We start from the raw sequence: 25,682 nt of genomic DNA on the forward strand, positions 1-25,682 counted from the left end.
ACACACTGGCACGCCTGCGTTTCGCCGACCCCCTGTCCAACACCAACCCCAAATGGTACTTCCTGTCAATCACTCTGCAATGGGTTTGCGAAGTCACTGCGACCACAGTCCTGATCGCAGTAGGGTGTTTGTGCTAGCGCACTGCGATGCATACGCAACAATCGGCCGATTGAATGCGTAATCGCAATAGCGATTCTTGCTGAATCAGGCCCTCAGACTTTGTTTAGATTTGGTGCCCACCATATGACCCCTCTACCTACATGATATGTACCTGATATGTGTTGCCAGCTTCTAAGTCAATGTGGCCAGTGTAGATCACTCATATTACATCACATTATATTGTATAGAGAGTGCCACCAGCAGCTCCATTATGAATGAACAAGTTGAGGAGATGGGAATATCACTCTAACGCTAAGAAGTTGCAGTTTGGTAATGGTCAAGAAAATAAGGAACAAAATCGGTGAAAAGTGGTCAGGGCAATCCAAGGCCAAGGTCACAAGCAAAGTCAGAACAGAAAGTAAGAACGAGGTCAGGTACACAGCAAATCAAAATTGGAAGATAAATCCTGGAAATGCTAGAGTAAAAGAGATCTAAAACTCTGGTGTTATACTGAGCTCAGAGGTTTATATACTATAGGCAATTTGAATTACAAAGTCAAAGCGAGGCCAGTGCTCACTTCAAAAGGGATGCATCCTGCCTTCCCCCTGCCCTGCGGTGCCCTGTGCGATGGCACCGGCTGCACTACCCTAGCTATGGCCCTGAGCAGAACTGTCTAGCCACTATTTATTGTCTAATTGTATACTGACCCCTTTAGTTGATAGTACTAGGCATCTACTGACATTACTTATTTGTCATTTCCATTTTGGGAAACAGGATTGCCATAAATATTTGTGTTTAATATATAACACACACACACTTACATAGTAGTTGTGGCCTGTTTTACCTTTCTCCCCTCCAGGTAAATTCAATATATCCCATTCACAATCACATATATACACTTTAATACACATTACACCCTATCCCAGGTTAAGATAATATACTGCCACCACTCCTCACATACTTACCTCTCATTAAAGATCTCTATTCAATGAGAATAGCTGAGGATTGGGGAAAGAGAAGGTGATGCAGGGGCTTGTGGAGGAGAAGGAAAGAGGCTGAAGGGTAGACTTTGCGTAATGGCTACATGCATTAAGGCACAGGCTGCAAGATCAGTTCAGTGATCACAAATCCACTCCCTATTTTAGGCCGATTATATAACTCAAATTTTAAAAAAGTGAAACTAGTAAAGACATGCTAGCGGCAGGTGGCTGACGGAAACCTGAGGACCATCCAAGGTGCCTGCCTACACTGATTTGTGAATGATCCAACCCTGCATCTCTGCCACTCCTAGTAGGGTGACGTCTGAGATAAGATTCTCCCCTTACCTAGGATTGATTTCTGGCTAGCCGCTCATGACTGGCTGATTGCGCACTGAACCCCTCCAGGCGATAAACTTAATTAAATACATACTGTATATATTACATAAAGTTGCAGCCTGCTATTCAAATTACATAAGTGATAGTTTCATTTGGACAACTGCAGAAAAGAAGATTCCCTTTTGAGATTTATTAGGGGACACAGAGAAAACAGCAGAAGTTTGCATTTCATTGTATTTCATTTAATTTGTATGTAATCAGATTTTATAAGGAACATGTGAGTTTCACATTTATTAATAACACTGTCAGGATATTCTAGTGTATATGACACTTCATTATATTATTACATTTTGTACAAAAACTGTAATGCTACTTCAGCATTTATTAACACTATCAAGCCACATCTCTACGCTTTCTCTCCTCTTTTGTGGGGCTTAAGTATATACACCTATTACGCCTGGCACAAATGATAAAGTTTCTACCATATTCATGTAGTTTAATGTGTGCCTTTTCATTACGTATTTTCTGAGTGCAAATGCATCCACTTCTAAATGAGCACAAATGTGTCTATAGTATTCATGGATGAAAAGTACAATGGGTATAAAGTACTGAAAGGGTAACTTTAAACCAACACTGAAGAAGCCAAGCATGTACTTCATAGACCTATAGAGTATATTCTAATGTCCACTCATCCACATTTATGTTACTTGATTACTTGATTTGAACAATTTCAGCCAAGAAGGAGTTAATGTAAACACATGCTCATCTTTCACCTTTTTATGGTGTAGTTCAATGGATCAACACAAAAGGTCACGTACATCCTAATTGGGTCAATGAAATCAATGTTTATTCCTTCCTGGCCTGGAAGCTAATAAATGACATCCCCCTTCAAGGCTCTCTAACAGGTTCAATTTGATTCCTCTAATGCGTCATTTCCTCATACACACTACACAAGAAATGGTCAAGGCAGACATGTTTTCTAATACAAGCAGGCAGAGTGTTCCCAAATAGGGTAAAGGTGGACAAAATCAGAAAATCGACTAAATTGGAAATTGTTTCACCAGTAATTTACCACAATTTAATTAGACGTGAAATAATCAATTTTGCTCTGACTTTACATAAAAATAAATAAAATTTTTAAGTACATTTATATTGATTAGTCTACCAATATCCAATCAATTTTTCTATTTGCATATTGAATATTCTAAGGGGTCTATTTACTATTGGTGTATAAGTGGATGCTGCTATATACCGTGTCCGGGCTGCTCTGGGAGCCTCAGCAAAAGGTTTTTCTTGGCTTTCAATGACAGCCTAAGTGCTATGTGCATACGCTGCCAACATCCGCAGATGTATATAGTGGTATGACTTGCTGGGGATGCAGTGAAGCCTCTACAGCTTAGCTGGAAACAATTGACAAGTCTGTTTGTGATGCAAAGCTAAGGTTTTAGGCTCTTGATAAATGTAGTAAATTTGCTATCCCAAAAGATGGAGATGGTGATAAGTGGTGCAAAATGTGTTACTGCTGGATTAATGTGAACCCTTCCTCTTATGCCCCGGCTATTTTATACATCTTTTCTATTTACACACTTTCTCCAGCACATAAATCTTGATGGTTGCATAATAATTCCTATGCAATTCTCAACTAGCATAAATAGTAATGGTTTCAAGCACACTTTAGCATTTCCTTACTCCAGCACTAGAAAATATTACTTAAAACAACAACAGAATAGATAAGTCTCCTCACTTGGGACGGGATGTACTAATGACAAATGTGGTCAAATCAGCATTCCCCATATGTATCAAGCTCTGGCAGGGCCGGATTAAAGGCAGGGCGACAGGGGCGGTCGTCCAGGGGCCCCCACACATAGGGGGCCCCCACACCCTGTCCCCTGCCACTACTGCCCTTCCAATCCTAAGACCGGCGGAGTACAGCATTTAGCTGTCTCCGCCCAGGTCCTCCTCGGCAGTCACCGGTGACTGCAGGCGGGCAGCGATCACTGACCACTTTGGATCAGAGCGCAGCGCTGCTTCGGAAAGCGGGCAGGCTGCGCGGTGAGGCTGTGCGGCACTGCAGGCGTGACGTCAAAGGTCGCGCTGTGCAGCCCCACGCCAGCTGCATCTGAAGACCGCGGATGTGAAAATACAGGACCTGCAGCTGCTGCCCCGGGTCTGCTGCTGTGTGATTGCCCTGGCGTGGAGCCTGGAAGGTGAGTCAAATAATGTTTTTTATATATGTGTGGTGGTGCTACTGGTTGCGGGGTTGGGCAGGCACAATATTAAATGAAATATATATATATATATTATACACCCACTGTGTATGTGTTGTGTGTGTATATATATATATATATATATATAGTGTGTATGTGTTGTGTGTGTGTGTATATGTATGTATGTATATATATATATATATATATATATATATTTATTTTGTGTATGTATATACTGTATATATGTATGTATATGTGTGTATAATGTGTGTGTGTATGTATATATATATATATATATATATATATTAGGGGTGAGCGGGTTCGGATTTCTGAAATCCGAACCCCCCCGAGACCCCCCGATCCGAGGCCGATCCGAGTCAGGCTCGACTTTTCCCACCTGACTCGGATCTGAAATCGAGGCAAAACGTCATTATCCCGCCTTCCGGGTCTCGCGGGTTTTGGATCCTATATAAGGTACCCGCGTCGGCGCCATTTTGTCACTCGGCTGTGGACAGTGAAGAGGGAGGGTGGGAGTTAGGGCTGGCTGGGCTGTGTAGTGTAGTGTAGTGTAGTGCAGAGTAGTGTTGTGCTGTGCTGTGCTGCGCTGTGCTGCTGTTGTCCACTACTTCAAAGTCCATAGGGGCTGGCTGTGTTGTGCTGTGCTGCTGTTGTTAATAGGGGCTGTGTCCACTACTTCAAAGTCCATAGGGGCTGGCTGGACTGTGTTGTGCAGTCAGTTCTCCATAGGGGCTGTGTCCACTCCAAAGTCCTGTGCAGTGTCCCAGTCCTAAAGGGGTGCTGTAGTGTTGTCCAGGGGGTGCTCTGTCCATCAGGGGTGCTCCCCCCAAGTGCTAAAAAAATAATATTTTTGTGTGTTTGTGAATTGTGTGCGCAGTAGCCGCACGTGCATCAACAAAGTAGTGCCAAGCGTGCGCCTGTGTCATAAGTAAAGGGCCGGCTGGCTTGACCGTTAAAGGGTGCTGTAACCCCCAAAGTACACTCCAGTCCAAACCAAAAAAAATTTATTTTCTGTGTTTGTGAATTGTGTGCGCAGTAGCCGCACGTGCATCAACAAAGTAGTGCCAAGCGTGCGCCTGTGTCATAAGTAAAGGGCCGGCTGGCTTGACCGTTAAAGGGTGCTGTAACCCCCAAAGTACACTCCAGTCCAAACCAAAAAAATATATATTTTCTGTGTTTGTGAATTGTGTGCGCAGTAGCCGCACGTGCATCAACAAAGTAGTGCCAAGCGTGCGCCTGTGTCATAAGTAAAGGGCCGGCTGGCTTGACCATTAAATGGTGCTGTAACCCCCAAAGTACACTCCAGTCCAAACCAAAAAAAAAATTATTTTCTGTGTTTGTGAATTGTGTGCGCAGTAGCCGCACGTGCATCAACAAAGTAGTGCCAAGCGTGCGCCTGTGTCATAAGTAAAGGGCCGGCTGGCTTGACCGTTAAAGGGTGCTGTAACCCCCAAAGTACACTCCAGTCCAAACCAAAAAAATATATATTTTCTGTGTTTGTGAATTGTGTGCGCAGTAGCCGCACGTGCATCAACAAAGTAGTGCCAAGCGTGCGCCTGTGTCATAAGTAAAGGGCCGGCTGGCTTGACCGTTAAAGGGTGCTGTAACCCCCAAAGTACACTCCAAACCAAAAAAAATATATATTTTCTGTGTTTGTGACTTGTGTGCACTGTAGCTGCACGTGCATCAACAAAGGAGCAGCGCCAAGTGTGCGCCTGTGTCCCATAAGTAAAGAGCCGGCTGGCTCATTTCTTAAAGGGTGGTGTAACCCACAAAGTGCACTACTCTCCAGCAAAAATAAAAAAATATTTTCTGTGTTTGTGTGCGCTTTAGCCGCACGTATATATCAATATAACATAAATGGAGGACCAAACTTTCTCCGATAAAAATAATATAGGGAAAGATCAAGAACCACTTCCTCCTAGTGCTGTTGCTGCTGCTGGGAGTTGTTCATCATCCCAGAGAGGAAGTAGGAACATCACTACTTTTACTAAACAATTGACCCTCCAACAGTCCTGAAGCAGTCATCCTAAAGCAAAACGTATAACTGAGGTCTTGACTGCTATGTTGGTGTTAGACGTGCGTCCGGTATCCGCCATTAGTGCAGTGGGATTTAGACAATTGATGGAGGTAGTGTGTCCCCGGTTCCAAATCCCGTCTAGATTCCACCTGCATCCTCAAAGCAGCAGCGACAAGCATGCGTCTGTCTGTTAAAGGGTAGTGTAACCCTCAAAGTGCGCTCCACAAACAATAAAAATATTCTTCTTTTTTTTTCTGTCTTTGTGAAATGTGTGGGCTGTAGCCGCACCTGCATCCTTAAAGCAGCAGCGACAAGCGTGCGTCTGTCTGTTATAGGATGGTGACACCCTCAAAGTGTGCTACACAAACAATAAAAATATTCTTCTTTTTCTGTCTTTGTGAATTGTGTGGGCTGTAGCCGCACTTGCATCTTCAAAGCAGCAGCGACAAGCGTGCGTCTGTCTGTTGAAGGGTGGTGTAACCCTCAAAGTGCTCCAAAAAATAAAAAACTATTTTTTTAATGTGTTTGTGACTTGTGTGCGATGTAGCCGCACGTGCATCAACATAGAAGCAGCGCCAAGCTTGCGCCTGTGTCATAAGTCAAGGGCTGGTTTGGACATCTGGTCCGGACTGAAGGACGTGCCAACAATTTCTGACAAGTCTACTGTCACTGCATATGATACTGTCCTCAAAGCAGCAGCGACAAGCGTGCGTCTGTCTGTTAAAGGGTGGTGTAACCCTCAAAGTGCTCCAAAAAATAAAAAACAATTTTTTTAATGTGTTTGTGACTTGTCTGCGATGTAGCCGCACTTGCATCCTCAAAGCTGCAGCGACAAGCGTGCGTCTGTCTGTTAAAGGGTGGTGACACCCTCAAAGTGTGCTACACAAACAATAAAAATATTCTTCTTTTTTCTGTCTTTGTGAATTGTGTGGGCTGTAGCCGCACTTGCATCCTCAAAGCAGCAGCGACAAGCGTGCATCTGTCTGTTAAAGGGTGGTGACACCCTCAAAGTGTGCTACACAAACAATAAAAATATTCTTCTTCTTTTTTCTGTCTTTGTGAATTGTGTGGGCTGTAGCCGCACTTGCATCCTCAAAGCAGCAGTGACAAGCGTGCGTCTGTCTGTTAAAGGGTGGTGTAACCCTCAAAGTGCGCTCCACAAACAATAAAAATATTCTTCTTTTTTTTTCTGTCTTTGTGAATTGTGTGGGCTGTAGCCGCACTTGCATCCTCAAAGCAGCAGCGACAAGCGTGCGTCTGTCTGTTAAAGGATTACATCGGTGACAGCATCCAAGTAGGCATGTCAGACAGTCCATACCTGTACTGGCAGGAAAAATAAGCAATTTGGAGGTCCCTGTACAAACTGGCTCTATTTTACCTGAGTTGCCCCCCATCCAGTGTGTACTCCGAAAGAGTGTTTAGTGCAGCCGGGAACCTTGTCAGCGAAAGGCGTAGGAGGTTGCTTCCACAAAATGTGGAGAAGATGATGTTCATAAAATGAATTATCAACTCTTCCAGGGAGACCAGCCTCCAGAACGTACAGAGGGACCTGTGGTTGTGGATTCCAGCGGGGACGAATTAATACTCTGTGAGGATGAGGATGTACACAACACTGAAGAGGGTGAGGAATCGGTGGATGAGGAGGATGAGGACGACATCTTGCCTCCGTAGAGCCAGTTTGTGCAGGGACAGATTAATTGCCAGCTTGTTTTGTGGGGGCCCAAACGAACCAATCATTTCAGCCACAGTCGTGTGGCAGACCCTGGCGCTGAAATGTTTGGTTTGTTAAAGTGTGCATGTCCTGTTTATACAACATAAGGGTGGGTGGGAGGACAATTCCATCTTGCACCTCTTTTTTTTCTTTGCATTATGTATAGTTTGGGGCCTAGTTTTTCAAACTGCCATCCTGTCTGCCACTGCAGTGCCACTCCTAGATAGACCACGTGTTTGTGCCGCCCACTCGTATCTCTTAGCATAGTCATCTAGCTACCTCGGTGCAACCTTTTGGACATAAAAACACTATTGTGAGGTGTGAGGTGTTCAGAATAGACTGGAAATGAGTGGAAATTAAGGTTATTGAGGTTAATAATAGCATAGGAGCAGAAAACCCACAAATTCTGTGATTTTAGCTGTTTTTATGCTTTTTTTCAAAAAAATACAGATCCAAAACACAAAACCCAGAACCCAAAACACGGAAGGGTGGTTTTGGCAAAACCAATCCAGATCCAAAACACGAAGAAAGATCCAGATCCAAAACCAAATCACAAAACACGAAAAGTGGCCGGTGCACACCCCTAATATATATATATAAATAATTTGGATCACTGATAGGGCCCCCGGTCAAGTTTGTTGCCCAGGGGTCCCCACAGACCTTAATCCGGCCCTGAGCTCTGGGAAGCAAAATGTTTTTGAGCTTGAACCCAATAGGCAACACCACCTATATATATTGCTGCTTAATAAAAGCCTATGAGCTTCTTTCCACATATTTCCCCTAAAGGGATTCAATAGGATCCCTCCCAGAGTTCCCTGTGGCTCGCACATGCACAGGAGTACTCCTGGGTCATATATCAGCTACCTCCCGTGTTCCAGCACAGCACTGACTACAACTCCTAGCATGCTATTCTAGTCAGGCCAAAACACCTGTACCATTTCAGGAGGACAATAACTTATTATTAAACTACCGAGCCATAAGGCTCACACAGCAAAGGACAGCTCTTATTGGAAGAGCTGTCCTTTGCAGTTTTAATCACAAATTTACATGCCTACGGTGTAAATAAACGCTGCTATGCATACGATAAGTGGCAGGTTGTATCGCTTTCAAAATGCAATGCTTGATAAATCCCGCCCTTGATTAGGACAGTTCTTAATCAAAATCACTCAGGAATACACTTTCACATTACTGTCCCCTACTCCAGGAATCACTCCCTGCATCTCACCAACTGTTTCTGTAGCCAGGAACAATACTTTAGCCTGGCTGCCTCATCACAGTGACCTCATCGATATGGAAGTACTTTATTTATATAGGAGTCTTTCCACCTGTCACTACTTCACAGTCACAAATTCACAATCCAGGGACTGTCAGATGTTGGAGTCTCCAGTTCATGGGCGCAGCCGTCTTGCTGTAGCCAGAGTCCACAAGTGATTCCTGATTCTCTAGTCAGCTGGGAGTCAGCCACCAATCAGCAACAGGCACTGCATATATAAACCCTTCTTGGATGCTTATTCAGTGCCTGTACAACGTCTTCACAAGTCCTAGTATTTGGCTCCTGATATCATTTGGTCTTTGACTTTCTGTTATCCTCATGTCCTGCTCCGTGTCAAAAGACTCCACTTTGGGTACCAAGCCACAGCACCTAAAGATGCCACTTTGGGTACAAAACCCGCAGCACCCATTGACGCACACCTGTGTACTTTGTCCATATCACCGTGACACATCTCAGTGTACTATATCTGGAGTTTGACGCAACATTGTGTACAAAAGACTCACACTCATCACAAGCCTAAGACATCACAGTCTAGCTGGATTTACCTCTACACCTTTGACCCAGGATTCCCGTCTCGTCTTATTGGGTGAACCACGGTGACTCGGACCCAGGATTCCTGCATCTGTCTATTGAGGATACCTCAGCATCATCTGACTGGTGTCCTGCTTGTTGTGGAGTTCATTCACTAATACCAGTTGTTCCACTCCTACTACGCTGCTGCATTCTTGTCACAGATTCATGTTCTTATTGTTCTGGACTTTTGTTCTGATTCTACCCATCGTTCCCAACTCTCCGCTGTTTGTTCAATAAAACCTTGTGTTCTTTCAAAAGCTACTAAGATTAATGTCTTAATTCTCCTATGAGGAAAAGCTATCTAAAACCTCCTCAGTTCTTGCTACCACAGTCTCAGCCCACAGAGTCTGATTCATCACAGGAGGCCAACTTTCCTAGAGTTGTTTCAGTTTGTACAGGCCAGATGAATCCCGAACAGGATCAGGCTTCAGGGGCTCACGCCTTGCATAATCTAGCAGCTCAGCTAGAGGCACAGGAGAATACACAGGCACGAGTACTCCAATGCTTACAGGAACTGTCAGTGCGCTTGGACCAGCTCCAAGTTGCTCCCTTGCCTACTGCGACTGTTGCTTCGGCCTCTCCGGTGCCAACTTCAAGGACCACTGAATCTCAATTATGTCTCCCGACCCCAAATCATTTTGATGGTAACCCCAAGAATTGCTGTGGGTCCCATAACCAGTGCGAGGTGCACTTCGAACCTCTCCCACAGAATTTTCCCTCTCCTAGAGCTAAAGTTGCCTATATTATCTCTCTCTTGACTATGACAGCATTGGATAGGGTGTCCCCACTATGGGAGAGAAATGACCCGCTGGTTTCCAATTACCAAGAATTTATTTGTTCCTTCAAGAGGATATTCGACGAGCTGGGCAGGTTGGTCGCAGCTTCCGTCAAAATTCTCTGATTAAAACAAGGGTCTCATCCAGTTGGACAATATGTCATCCAGTTTCAGACAGTAGCAGCCGAGCTACAGTGGAATAACGAAGCCTTGAAGGCCGCCTACTGGAATGGTCTCTACGACAGACTCAAGGATGAGCTGGTCACACGTGATCTACCGGATAACCTGGAAGAACTGATATCCCTCAGTGTCAAGATAGACCTATGTATACGTGAACAGGGTGTCAAAAAAAGTCGACGTGACCGTCTCAGGGCTCGTCCGCTACCTTGGCCGCGCACCTCTACTCAATGAGGAACTGATGCAGGTATATTGTGATAAATTATCGGTGGAAGAAAAATTGAGATGGCATCGGCAGAATTTATGCCATTATTGTGCCGCCCCAGTTTTCGCTGCAACCTTCCAGAATCAAGATTGTTCCATTCCAGTCTACATCAAGGATATCAAGTTCCACTTTCAAGAGTTTGCCACCCTAATTGATTCCGGCGCGGCCAGAAATGTAATTTCTTCGTCTATTGTTTAGCAATTAGCTGTCCCTGTTTACCTTTTGTCTCATCCTATTACTCTCACTGCAGTCAACAGGACACAGATCAATAACGGCATAATCACCCATACAACCAGGGCCCACAAAATGAAGATCGGAGCCCTTCACATGGAGCAGATAAAGTTCCTAGTCATCCCAGCCACCACTCATGAAGTAGTTCTTTGGGTCAACACAATCCTCTGTCATGACTCTCGGATGGCAAATGGACGCAACCCGTATTTGGGGATTGGCATGACCTATTTCTAAGTTGCGGAGTCTAATGTGCTGGCGGTGTTCACCAGGGACCCTCACAAGAGGGTATGGGCTTGGCTGCATCCGACACACAGGTCGTGGCCCTCTGAATAGGTTCCCCTATACAGGTGCTGGTGAACTCTGAATGGAGCAGAGAAGAATTTCAGCGTAGTGAACAGGCCGGGTCAGAACCAAACGGACAACAAGGTACCAGGGAGCAGATGTGTGCAGGTGGCAGAGGTTAGTCAAGGTCAAACCAGATTACCAAACGCAGTACCAGGGATTATACAGAAGCAGGTCAGAAACAAAGCCAGTGTCAGGAACAGACTTGCAGAGGCTGATTGCAGGAATCCTCTAATCAGTGCAGCTAGTGATTTCACTGAGCTGGATAATAGACTGCAACTGATGTTTGCTGAGTAAGTTCACTGGAACAGCTTGTGATTCTTAAACTGGAATACAGCAGCACACAGATCAGGACACAGAAACTGTAGATATAGAGCCAGATAGCAGTGATGGTATTCTGCACAAATGAGTCACAGGATAGAACTGAACACTAGGAAGTAACTCTTTGCTCTGGCACCAGTGGGAGTTCTCACAGGGGATATGAATCTGCTGCCAGTCCCTGATAGGCTGTTGAGGTCAGCTGAAGCACTCCCACTGGAAGAATGCTAGCAGCTGAAATAGTGCATGATGGTGATGTCAGTGCATGGTTCTCGAACAAGGTCAGGCAGAAATCCTGACCTGCAGCAAATGGTAATGTAAGCCACACAATTTGAGCAGAGTGTGACATCCTCATATTGACTGGTCTACTGCTCAGATTCTATCTTGGAGCTCCCAGTGTCATCAGCAATGCCTGGAGCGAGTGGTTTGAGTTGCGGACACCAAGGCTCTTCTTGCTAATGATCTACCTCGTCACTATCAGGACTTTGCCGAGTGGCCGATAAACCGCCACCTCATCGGCTTTGGGATTGCCCCATTGATCTGATGCATGGAAAAGTGCCTCCCAGGGGGGTCATATATACCCCCTGCCAATTCCTGAGACCCAATCCATGTCCCAATATATTCAAGAGAATCAAAAGAAGGGATTTATCTGGCCTTCTTCTTCTCCAGCAGGTGCTGGGTTCTTTTTCATCAATAAAAAAGATGGTGGGTTACGACCATGCATCGATTATCGATGTTTTAATTACATCACCATTAAGAACAAATATCCATTGCCTCTTATCACAGAACTCTTCGACCGGGTTAAGGGCGCCCGTATCTCCTCTAAACTAGACCTCAGAGGAGCTTATAATCTGATAAGGATTCGTGAAGGGGGTAAATGGAAAACCGCGTTCAACACCCGGGACGGGCATTTTGAATATTTAGTGATGCCCTTTGGTCTCTGCAATATCCCCCTGGTGTTTCAAGAATTCATCAATGAGATCTTTTGGGACGTTTTATACCAGTTCAGAATTTTCTATCTGCACGATATTCTTATCTTTTCTAATGACCCCAGTACCCACCAACAACATGTGAGGGAAGTGTTGCTCCAAGTGCACGCCAATCATCTCTTTGGGAAATTATCAAAGTGTGTTTTTGAGGTTCCTACCATCGCATTTCTTGTATACGTGATCTCCGGTTCAGAATTGCAGATAGACACTGAGAAACTAAATGGCTGTCCAGGATTGGGTCTTGTCCACTTCATTGAAGGCTATTCAGAGATTTCTAGGCTTCTCAAACTATTACAGGAAATTTATCAGGTTTTTCTCCATCATTGTGGTGCCCATCACAGCTATGACCAGAAAGGGAGCCAATCCGGCTGATTGGTCTCCAGAAGCCCTTACAGCCTTTCATACTCTCAAACAAGCCTTCTCCTTTGCACCAATTCTTCTACAACCTGGCATTGAAAAACACTTTGACCTAGAGGTGGATGCATCTGTGTACGGAGTGGGAGCAGTCTTGTCTCAGACATCTCCAGATGGGAAGCTCATAGTATCCTGTGGGTTCTTTTCACACAGATTCTCCCCTGCCGAGAGGAACTACTCCATCGGGGACCAAGAACTGTTGGCCATTAAATTGGCTCTAGAAGAATTGAGATACCTGTTAGAAGGAGCAAAACACACAATAACCATTTACATGGATCACAAAAATCGGCTCACTGCTTGAATCCTTGCCAGGCCCACTGGGTGGTCTTTTTTCCCCATTTTGACTTTGTCTGAAAATATCGTCCAGGATCTTTGAATATCAAAGCTGATGCTCTGTCCAGGTCCATGTTGGAGGAAGAGGAGCAGACTTCTATGCAAGAGTATCCTATTGTCAATCCTCTGGCCTTTGCGATCACTTAAGTATCGCCTACTCCTCGGGGAAAAACCTTTGTCGCTCCTGAACTACAGAACAAGTTGTTATCTTGGGCTCACGACTCTCTTTTCTCTGGCCACTCTGGCTCTCTAGAAAACATACTCCTCTCTTCAGTGGAAGTATTGGTGGCCCTCCATGAAAACCGAGGTGCAAGAATTTATTAGGACCTGTCCCAAGTGTGTTCAACATAAAAGCTCATGACGATCTTCTGCAGGGTTACTCCATCCCTTCTCAATTCCAGTTGTACCTTGGACACATTAATCAATGGACTTTATCACTGATTTATCAGAATCCAGAGGGTTTACCATCATATGGGTTAAAGTGGATCGTTTCACTAAGATGGCTCACTTTGTACCTCTGACATGTCTACCTACTGCTGCCACATTGGCACGATTATTCCTTCAGGTGATCTTTCGTTTGCACGGGCTACTGCAGGAGATAGTCTCTAATCGTGGAGTCCAATTCACGGCCCGTTTTTGGAGAGCCTTGTGTACGGCTATGCAAATCAAATTACAGTTTTCTTCAGCCTACCACCCTCAATCGAATTGACAAACAGAGGCCCTGATTCAGAGCCGGACGCTCTGACCAGAGCGCTCGCTCTGAATCAGGGCCACCTCCATTAATATGGAGCGTACTCCTGGACGCACGTATAGCTGTGGGTCACCACCCACAGCATATACGAGCATGCAGGATGATGGTTGCGATGGTCAAGACCATCGCGACCATCGAAACTGCGAGAAAAAGCCTGCGGTTGAGTTTTTCAACCGCAAGGCCAGGAGTGATTTTGGCTCTATCAGAGCCAAAATCACTCCCACTGACATCACTAGTGATGTCAGTGGGGCCGGCTTCAGACGGTAGGCGTTCCCTTGGGAACGCCTCCGTCTGGCAGGCATGCCCCCGGCATGCCCACCAAAGGGGGCGTGCTGTTAGTCAACATCGACAGCACGCCCCCTTTGATGAGACACTCCGAGTGAAGGAAAGTCCTTCGCTCGTCGCGTCTCGCGCATGCGCACGACGGAGCTCCCTCCGTCGTGCGCATGCGCAGTGCAGACCATCGACCCACTTGAGAGCGGACAGCCGCTCGTGAGTGGGTCTGAATGAGGGCCAGAGAGGGTAAATCAAGATCTGGAAACTTTTCTCAGTATATACTTGTCCTCTTCTCAGGATGATTGGGCAGATTTGATACCATGGGTGGAGTTCGCCCACAACTTCCATTACCATTCATCTACGAGGGTGACTCCTTTCTTTGCCAACTATGGATGTCACCCGCATATTCCTGAGTTCTAATCTTCATCCATTGCGGAAGTCCCTGCTGCCAGGTCTGCTTTACAGCACTTTGCACAGATTTGGAGAGAAGTCCAGTCATCCCATAGAAAGGCATCACAAAGCTACAAAGTTTTTGCAGACAGAAAACGTTCCATTTTTCCTTGCTAAAGCCGTTGATACTTAATCGCTTTCATGCCAAGATTCCTATGACTCCACTGGTGCAGATTGCTCGGGGAGTATAGTTTGAGGTAGTGAAGATCTTAGATTCCCATTGGTACCAAGGAGGATTACAGTACCTTGTGGATTGGAAAGGATATGACCCTGAAGAAAGGTCCTGGATCAAGGCTGCAGATGTACATGCTCCTAGGTTGGTGCACAACTTCCATTCCAGATTTCCACAGAAACCTAAGGGGCATCCGGAGTCTGCCCTCAAAAGGGGGGGTACTGTCAGGAACACCGACATTGGGTCCCGACGGAGAGCCCAGCCAACAACATTACTTACCTCTGCTCTCCAGTTCATGGGCTTGGGCAGCTAGTGGAATTCTTCATGGCAACGATCCAGCCGCAAAGCACAGAACTCTCCTCCACACTGACTGGCATCCCTTGTGCAGTGTGACGTCAACCTCTAGAATTGCCGACAGAGTCTCCAGTTCATGGGTGCGGCCATCTTGCTGTAGCCATAGTCCACAAGTGATTCCTGATTCTCTAGTCAGCTGGGAGACAGCCACCAATCAGCAACATGCACTGCATATATAAACCTTTCTTATATGCTCATTCAGTGCCTGTACAACGTCTTCTCAAGTCCTAGTATTTGGCTCCTGATATCATTTGGTCTTTGACTTCCTGTTATCCTCATGTCCTGCTCCGTGTCGAAAGACTCCACTTTGGGTACCAAGCCCGCAGCACGTATAGATGCTACTTTGGGTACAAAGCCTGCACAACCTAAAATACGCCACTTTGGGTACAAAACCCGCAGCACCCATTGACGGGCCGAATGCTCTGACCAGAGCGCTCGCTCTGAATCAGGGCCCTCCTCCCTCAACTTGGAGCGGCCTCATGAACGCTCGCATAGCTGTGGGTTACCACCCACAGCCTTAACGAGCGTCCATGATGATGGTCGCGATGGTCAAGACCATCGCGACAATTGGGCTTGCGACGGAGACCCTGCGGTAGGGTCTCGCTGCCGCAAGCCCTGGAGTGATTTTGGCTCTATCAGAGCCAGAATTACTCCGACTGACATCACTAGTGATGTCAGTGGGGCCGGCTTCAGACGGTAGGCGTTCCCATGGGAACGCCTCCGTCTGGCAGCCACGCCCCCAGCACGCCCACCAAAGGGGGCGTGCTGTCAATCAACATCGACAGCGAGACCCGGAGTGATGGAGAGCCCGTCGCTATCCGGGTCTCGCGCATGCGCACGACGGAGCTCCCTCCATCGTGCGCATGCGCAGTGGGGCAACATCGACCCGCTTGCAAGCGTCCTGCGCTCGTGAGCGGGTCTGATTGACCCCCTTTGTCCATTTAACCATGACACAGCTCAGTGTACTATATCTGGAGTTCGATGCAACATTGTGTACACAAGACTCACACTCATCACAAGCCTAAGATGTCACAGTCTAGCTGGATTTACCTCTACACCTTTGACCCAGAATTCCCATCTTGTCTTACTGGGTGAACCCCGGTGACTTGGACCCAGGATTCCTGCATCTGTCTATTGAGGATAACTCAGCATCATCTGACTGGTGTCCTGCTTGTTGTGGAGTTCATGCACTAATACCAGTCATCCCACTCCTACTACGCTGCTGCATTCTTGTCACAGATTCATGTTCTTATCGTTCTGGACTTTTGTTCTGATTCTACCCATCGTTCCCAACTCTCCGCTGTTTGTTCACTAAAACCTTGTGTTCTTTCAAAAGCTACTAAGATTCATGTCTTAATTCTCCTATGAGGAAAAGCTATCTAAAACCTCCTCAGTTCTTGCTACCACGGTCTCAGCCCACAGAGTCTGATTCATCACAGGAGGCCAACTTTCCTAGAGTCTTTCCTAGATTCCCCTCTCCAATGTTTTATTTGTGTTTATTTCTGAGGATTATTTTTATTCATGGCATATTACTATGCACCAGTACTACTAATGTCACATTGGTGTGTTTTACTATTGCTGTCACATTACTGTACACTAATACTGCCATTTGTACATACTTGCGACTTTGGTTAACTCCTCTCCGGGAGAAGCCCGGAGAGAAGATGCAACTAACAGCTTCGGAGGGGTGGACCTTTCCAAGTCATCAGGCAAAATGCAGCGAAAGGTATGGATCTAAATGAAGCCCCACCTCTATGTACGGACCTGCAAATTCTTTGTATAATTTCCCCATCCTGCCCACTTCACTAGGAAGTGGGCGGGATGGAGGAGATCTGCCTATTCTTCCGGGGATGCGGGGCAGCTACATGAAAATTTGGGAGCCTCCTGTAACTTCTGGAAGGGTAGGCAAGTATGCATTGGTGTATTAGTGAGCATTACAGTTATTGCTCTAATAATGCTGGGCTATAATACTTCTGCTGCACACTACATAGATCTGCTTAGCTGCAATGGTTTAAACTAACAATTTAAACTGGCTTCATATAGCTAGAATTGCAAGGCTTCCTATGCAGGAACAATATAGCTTATGTGTTAATCACTGTGGTTGGGTGTCCCAGGCATGGCATGCTGAGCATTGTGTGTTTTAAATACAGGGGAATTTAAGTGAATGTTATTATTGACAAGGCACACATAAATCACACTACTATTGATAGCTCACAAGTTAGTGAATAAATATGGCGTAGTAGGTTTGGTATTCAAATCCCTTGCTTGTAGTGTTGCTAAGTAGCTAGTTTACATCAAACAAGTGTTAACATCGGAAACCATCAGTGTTCCTGAACAAATGTTTAGGACTAAACAATGTTAAAAACATCGGTACTACCAATGTTTTCTTTCAATGCCCCATCCCTACTCCTGATAGTTTCAGGAGCCTAGATGATGGTAGAAGCTAGATCCTAGTGGAGAGCTCTCCAGTATGTCTGCTACCATCCATGTGGCAGCAGAGCACAGACTACAACTCTTAGCATGCTTTTCTAGTCAGGCCAAAATACCTGTACCACTTTACTTTGAGGAGGACATCAAATTATTATTAAACCTAATAATATTATCCTACTTGTATATTGTATATTCTGCAATGCTAAATCAGAGAAAACAATTTCAGCTTGTAAACAATGACAAGCATCAAACAGAAGGTGAGACTAGGAACTATGGGCCTGATTTAGCATGGATCGCTATTCTGCTTATACATACGCAACGCAGTTGCTAATATCAACGGTAATATATAAATGTTTGCATTTTCCATTGCGATCGCAGCCTGACATAAGGACACCCACTTCCCCTTATTCACATCCGTATACTTGGGCAATATAGCAAAACAATTGGTAACATCGAGTAACATCAGACCCATACGCACAGTTAAGGCAGGTCAGGCCTCTCTCAGGAATTGCTTACTTCAGCGCACGCTATGAGACCTCAGGCTACGTGTGCAATCGCAGTGTTTAATTTATGCACGCCCATGCAATGCCGTTGAAATGCATTGGCACGCCTGCGTTCGCCCGACCACCCCCCCCATCACCACACACACAAACGGCACTTTCTGTCAATCACTCTGCCATGGGTTTGCGTATCCTCTGCGATCGAAGTCCCGATTGCAGCGTCTGGTTAACGCACGCGCATAGCGATGCATACGCATGTGCAGTGAGACTAATGGGCTGATTGCAAGCAACAGAGATCCTTGCTGAATCAGGCCCTATATTTACTAAAGGTCGATTTTGTGTAGAATTTCAAAACCAACAGATATCTATGTTGTGTTCGTGTCTACAAAAAAGTCTATTTACTATCTATTGGTTTTTTCAGTGTCATTTGAAATCCAACTGCGATGTTGGTCAGTTTTTGCTGGTGTTAAGTCTGGCGGTTTTGACATTCCAATGATAACCGACGGCAAACAGAATTGTAAAACCGACCAAAAATCAACCAAAAGCGACCAATACTTCCTAGTGCTTTTCTAAATGCCAAAACATACCACATGCAATTTCTACATCACAAACACCTTATAAAAAAATGTCCCAAACCGACCAAGCACATTGTGAGGGTGTAGTGAGGTATTTGGAGTGAGTTGGTGGAAGGAGTTGAGTATTAAGAGCAGCTTGGTGAGTTCTATAGCAATTTCTGAATGTTTTCTTGTCATTTTCAGTGTAGTCTTGTCTTAGTTAAAAGTTTATATAAATGTTTTTGTCTGCTGTTAAATTTTTTTCAGTTGTCAGTGATTATTTGTGTGTGCCTGTAGTGTGTTTGTGAGGTGTAGTGCTAGTGTAGGTTTTATTTTCTGTGTTTGCTTGTCTTGTCTGTGTTGTTACTTGTTTAGATGGAGGGGGAGAGGAGTAGGAGGAGAGAGGAGGATAGGGAGGGTGAGATTGAGGAGCCAGCACAGGAGGCAGAGCAGGAGTCTGCCTCAGAGGCGAAGGAGTCAAAACTATGTCTGGCCATAATGTCAGAATTAGTTATGAGGATAATATTGCCCTGGTCAACACATTAGTGGCAAGTTATAAGGCTCTTTTTGACAGGCAGGTTTCACGCACCTCAACCAGGTGTAACAAGCATCTGTGGGCGGCAGCAGGAGGCAGATAATGCAGTTGACCATATTTAGAGGAACTGGTGTCAGTGTGCCAAGTGCTTTTCTGACATCCAGCGCAAAGTGAAGGCAAAGATAGCAGTGGAGCGTAGGGCAGCATGCCAAACTGGAGGTGGTCCCCCCATGGAGGTTAGATACCTGATTTATGAGGAGCCCGTAATGAGTATTATTCCAGAAGAGATTGTATCTAGCATCAGTGTCCATGACACCAATGGCACCCCACCTCCACCGCAGCCTGGTGAGTGTTTTTACAATTGTCAACATACACCACTATAAAGTTAAACATGTATTACATCTACATTTCATTAGTTCACTGTTTACTCACTTAGTACATGTGTATTGGTAAGTTTGTTCAATGAAGGTCTGCACACATTTTTATTTTTGAAGCATCTTCCAACATATTATTAATCTAAATATCCTATTTGCTTTCAGGTCAGCCTAGGTCACGAGTGGGAGACAGGTTCACATTAGCAGTTGAAAATGAAGTGGCTGGTATATATATATATATATATATATATATATATATAATATTGTGGTTTTGTTTAAGGTCCATCGGAGGTCCACACTATTCAGGCCTCTAGGTCAACTCCACAAGCAACAGCACAAAGAGAGTCAGTGGTAGAGCAAGCGATGGAGAAGTCAGCATGTTCTGATCAAGCTCCGCCATCAGGTAAGGATCAAGTTAGCTTTACAAAAAAAAAGAAACAAAATTAAAAATAAATGTGTTTTTATGTACTTAGGGCCTCATTCAGCTTGGATCGTAGGTCTGCATTCGTACGCACCCGGTTGATGTTTGGGTTCTGCACATGCGTATGCACTGCAGTGCGCATGCGTGAACCAGCCGCTGCAATTGCAAATGTGAACACAGTAGATACGCAGTGGCACAGAGAAATGATTGACAGCAAGTGTCTTTTGGGGGTGGAGAGGGGCGGTGGTCGAAGATGTGCCTGTGCGTTTGAACGCCGTTACAGGGGTGTGCATAATTAAGCCCCAGCAATGGCAAATGCAGCCAGAGCTCTACATGGCGACAGGAAGCTTCGCAGGTTGTGAGTCATGTCAAGCTCAACCACAACTCTGCGTATGGGTCCGATGTTACTGATGTTTTCGCTGACATTCGGATGTATGTAATGGGAAGTGGGAGGCTTTATAAGCTGGTGGGCATTTTGGTATAATGCTGCGATCGCATTCATTTTCATATTTTCGCAACATGCGTGTGCGTGAGATTGCAGACTTGCCATCCAAGCTGAATGATGCCCTTAATCCTCAAAAAATGTGCTGTTACAAGCCACATGAATTGTATCAATAGTCAGATCCACTTTGGCCAACTTTATAAATAATACATCAGCTGTTCGTGGTGCAAAATTCATGCTCCTAATATGACATGTAACTTGGAATCTATAAGGGAATTAAGCAGCAATATTACCTCCTTAAAAGCACAATTTTTGGCCTGGTTACCTGAAAGAGAGCATCCTCTTCATAAAGCAGCACCCCACCACACAGCTCAACACCATCAACTCCTCCCAGGTGTGGCCTGCGTCCGCATGGTGGGCCCACAGGCACAACCCCAGATGACCCTTCCCCTGCCACCATGGATGGACTGGGGCTGTACATCAGCCCTGGCAGACCGCCCTGTGTGCGTGCACGTGAAGGGGGTGTGGTTTAGTTTCAAAGGGGCGTGCCATGAGTCACGGGGGCCTGGTCTTGCGGCACGCCCCCTCTCTTCCCAGCCAACTGCCGCCACCCCTTCCCTCCCCCTGACCGCATATCATGTATCCGGTGGCGTGGGGTGGAGGGCAGAGGTACTTCTGCCCTCCTCGAACTGGCCCTGACACCATCAGCCCTTCTGGCAAAGGCCAGAAGTGCCCAATGGCCAGTCGGCCCTGCCTGCTAGTTCTTAAACGGAAAATATATTTGCTGACCTGTAGTGTATATTTCAGCATATTTGCACTTTACAAGATTTTGTGTTTCTTTATTGGTTCTGTGATAAAATTGTTAATACAATAAACAATGTATGCTGTAAAGGTACTGCACTTGTGGTACACTAATTTTGGGAATTGTATCATACAATAAGTTTGTACAGGCAAAGTAAATCCTATTTTTACCAAGGTTTCTATTTTTTACAATGTTTAAAGAAATTGTCAGTGCAGATACCCATCAAACACTTTTCCTATATGAGGTAACAAAGGAAAGGTATACTGTACTTACATGTGAAAAAGTTGTTAATATGGTAGGTGGTCACTGAGTCACTTGATGATAACAAGATCCCGTACCTGCTCACTGTCTGGTGGTGGAGGTTTTTGCAATGCCAGAATATGCAATAGTCATCTGCAGAGAAATATACCAGACAATTTGTTTGGATTATATAAAAAAAATTCCACCAGATTTATCCAGATATGTGAACCTAGGTCCTCATTCAGAGCCGTACACTCTGAGCAGAGCACACGCTCTGAATGAGGGCTGCCCCCATAATTCTGGAGCGTCCTCCTGGACGCTCGTATAGCTGTGGGTCACCACCCACAGCCTATACGAGCGTGCAGTTTGATGGCCGCGATGGTCACGACCCACAGCTATACGAGCATCCAGGAGGCCGCTCCAAGTTAAGGGAGGAGGGCCCTGATTCAGAGCGAGCGCTCTGGTCAGAGCGTTCAGCTCTGAATCAGGCCCTAAAGTACACACGTGTGCGTCAATGGGTGCTGCGGGTTTTGTACCCAAAGTGGCGTATTTTAGGTTCTGCAGGCTTTGCACCCAAAGTAGCATCTATACGTGCTGCGGGCTTGGTACCCAAAGTGGAGTCTTTCGACACGGAGCAGGACATGAGGATAACAGGAAGTCAAAGACCAAATGATATCAGGAGCCAAATACTAGGACTTGAGAAGACATTGTACAGGCACTGAATGAGCATATAAGAAAGGTTTATATATGCAGTGCATGTTGCTGATTGGTGGCTGACTCCCAGCTGACTAGAGAATCAGGAATCACTTGTGGACTATGGCTACAGCAAGATGGCCGCACCCATGAACTGGAGACTCTGCCGGCAATTCTAGAGGTTGACGTCACACTGTACGAGGGATGCCAGTCAGTGTGGAGGAGAGTTCTGTGCTTTGCGGCTGGAGCGTTGCCAAGATGGATTCCACTAGCTGCCCAAGCCCATGAACTGGAGAGCAGAGGTAAGTAATGTTGTTGGCTGGGCTCTCCGTCGGGACCCAATGTCGGTGTTCCTGACAGTACCCCCCCTTTTGAGGGCAGACTCCGGATGCCCCTTAGGTTTCTGTGGAAATCTGGAATGGAAGTTGTGCACCAACCTAGGAGCATGTACATCTGCAGCCTTGATCCAGGACCTTTCTTCAGGGTCATATCCTTTCCAATCCACCATCGAAACTGCGAGCCGGAGCCTGCGGTTGAGGTTTTCAACCGCAAGGCCCAGAGTGATTTTGGCTCTATCAGAGCCAAAATCACTCCCACTGACATCACTAGTGATGTCAGTGGGCCGGCTTCTGATGGTAGGCGTTCCCTTGGGAACGCCCCCGTCAGGGAGGCACGCCCCCGACACTCCCACCAAAGGGGGCGTGCTGTCAATCAACATCGACAGCACGCCCCCTTTGATCAGACACAATGAGCGAAGGACTTTCCTTCGCTCGTCGCGTCTGGCGCATGCGCACGACGGAGCTCCCGCCGTCGTGCACATGCGCAGTGCACAACATCGACCCACTTGCGAGCGGACAGCCGCTTGCGAGTGGGTCTGAATCAGGCCCCTAGTTTTTAATAGCCCAAAGATGGGTTCTATCACTGATCTAGTAGATATAAGTGCCTTGTTATATTAATGCTTAACAGGAGTCTGCGGAAGCAACAATGAAGTCAGAAGTCAGGAGAAACAGCTATAGCCGGAATCGTCTGTGTTAAAATAATAATAATAATAATAATAGTAATAATAATATTTTGCTAAGTCTTTACAAGTTCAGTCCTATGTGTGTGCAGTCTATAGATTCTCAGACATTAGGCATGCCTGCAAGACTATAGAAAGTTATGCTTAGTTCTTGCCACTGTGACTCCTGGCTGGGAAAGCAGATGCAGGTATAGGAAAGGATGTTCAGGGCTGCTACAACTTGAGTGAGATGGCAGCTGAAAGTTGACTGACATGCCTAGCACTTTAAAGGTGACTGATTGGAAGGTGCCAGTGCAGAGCACACAGCAGCTAATGCAGACCTTATATGGCATGTGACCGTGCAGTGTCTGACTAAAGGTGATCCTTGGCAAGGTCATACAGGTTCATTAAGTTGAAGAGGAACATCTGTATGATCTCACCATCAGGCACTGCATTTAGATTTAACCGCCCATGGAAGAACCTAGACCTGCATAGGCTCTGCGGTACCTCATCAAGCTGCTGTTGGCCCTGTTGAGACTCATGGCTTCTCTCAGTCAGGTGGTGATGTGCTGCATCTCAGGTAAGTGCTGAGCATAGCGTAACCTTGAATGGCCATATTTCCTACAGCCACAGTGCACCACATGGTTGTGTCCCTTTTTATAGGCATCATGATGAAGTTTTGTCCAATAGAATGTGTTTTACAACTCAAACAAGCCTGTCAGTTGGTAGTCTATTATTTGGGCTTGTTCATCACTTTTGGTTGGTTTACAAACCGACGCATAGTAAATCTGCTGTTTGCATACTTGTCCAGGTGAAATAATTGATAATTGGTCCGATGATCTAAAGTGTTCTATAGTCAGTCTTTTGGTCAGTTTTCTGTCAGTTTTGTCTTTAGTATTTTGCCAGTTTGCAAAACCAACAGAAAATCGCCCAAAACCGACCTTTAGTAAATTTAGTCCCTGATCTTAAAATCCTTTTATACTTAATTGAAGTGAATATCAGATCTATTAACCCTCGAAAAAGCTACAGGATGTTTAAATGGTATCTCACTTGACAACAAATGGGTTAATATAAAATGGAATCCCATAAAGAATTACATACATCAATAATTTGTGTTTCTTTTCAATGTATTCATTTTTAGGGCTTCACAATGGTTACACCTCTCCATTCCAAGATTTCCCATATATAAATGCCACTAATTCAATGGATTTGTAAGACCCCATAAGAGTTTGTATTTAGAGGGCACTAGAAACAAAAAGAGGTGGAGAGGGATAAGGGTGGCTTTAAAATCCTATTAAACTTTGTAAGGCTGAGCTTTTAACAACAACAAAAAATCCCTGCTTACGCCATGGAGAATAAAAAGTAAATATGTGTAGGAAACTGTAGTTAGATCAATACAATTCTCAACAAAGCTTTCCACAGACTCAGAAGGTTGAAGCCCTTTGACATGCATTGCAAATTAATTGGGTACTGTACAGAGCAGAGTGGGGGATTCAAGTTAATTAGTCTCGAAATGAATAAAAACCAAACATTATACGAATTGTCTGTGGTGACCAGTTTGTTAGTGGGGGATTTGGTCGATCAGCTTTTGTCTGGGGTAAATTGGATTTGAGTGGGGCGGCACTGTGTCTCTCTACATTGCTACATGTTTGGTGCATGGGAAAAAGAGTGAAAGCTGAAGCAAAGGAGCCTGTCCAGGCCTCATTATCTCATGTCTGATCCTATGGATGGAGGGGGGTCACTTAATCAAGAAAGCCAAAGCTCCTGAATTCTCTGTGACATTAACCCAATCACAGATCGAGATGATTTAGTAGCAGTGAAAAGGTTAAACATAAATGTCTCAATCACCAGGTGTCTCATTTAGGGAACTATGGTGGTATTTGTTTTCGACACATGTAACAGGTACCTTGCACTTGGGCGTTAGCAGTTATTTACAAGTATTTTGCAATTTTGCAGAGCAACAGCAATAATTGCTCATTATAAAAAAGTAATTGTATACATTTTCTTCTTGTGTCAACAACGTATTGCTACATTCACTAATCACATTGTCTATCAGCCTATTATGTCTCTATACTAGTAAAAATAGCAGTTTGGTGTATATTCCATGAAACAAGAGGAATGCAAATGTTTCCTGCATTTCGGATCATTGGATTCCATATTCTTTTATGTTGTATGACCGTTTTACCAGTAACTTTTTGCTGTTAATGAGAAAAGAGTGAGATTTTGTTAACTGCACAATGAAATTATATTTACTATTTAGCTATTTTAATATTTTATAGAGTGGAAAAGTGGACCAGTGATGAAGTCGCCCATAGCAAAAATGTAAATCCTGTGCACACTCCAAAGGCACTCAGGTAAAAAAATAATTTAACCTTAGGGGTGCATCATAATAGACCACTACAAAATGCTTACAGGGAATCAAAAATTACATTAGCAGTCTCCTCTCAATATAAAGAAAATGAATTGTATTACAGGTACAACACCAGCAGCAACTAATGGTCTAGCACCTCTTTTAATCCGCACAAATTTTGCTCAAGTGGCCACTAGCGGCACTGGGTTGCTGCACAGGCAGCTGTGTCACAGTGACAGTCTGACTGCTGCCTGAGCTTATGGAATAGGAGGAGATAAGG

Source organism: Taudactylus pleione, unplaced genomic scaffold (genome assembly GCF_031769625.1).
Source record: "Taudactylus pleione unplaced genomic scaffold, aTauple2 ptg000330l, whole genome shotgun sequence".
NCBI lineage: Eukaryota > Metazoa > Chordata > Amphibia > Anura > Myobatrachidae > Taudactylus > Taudactylus pleione.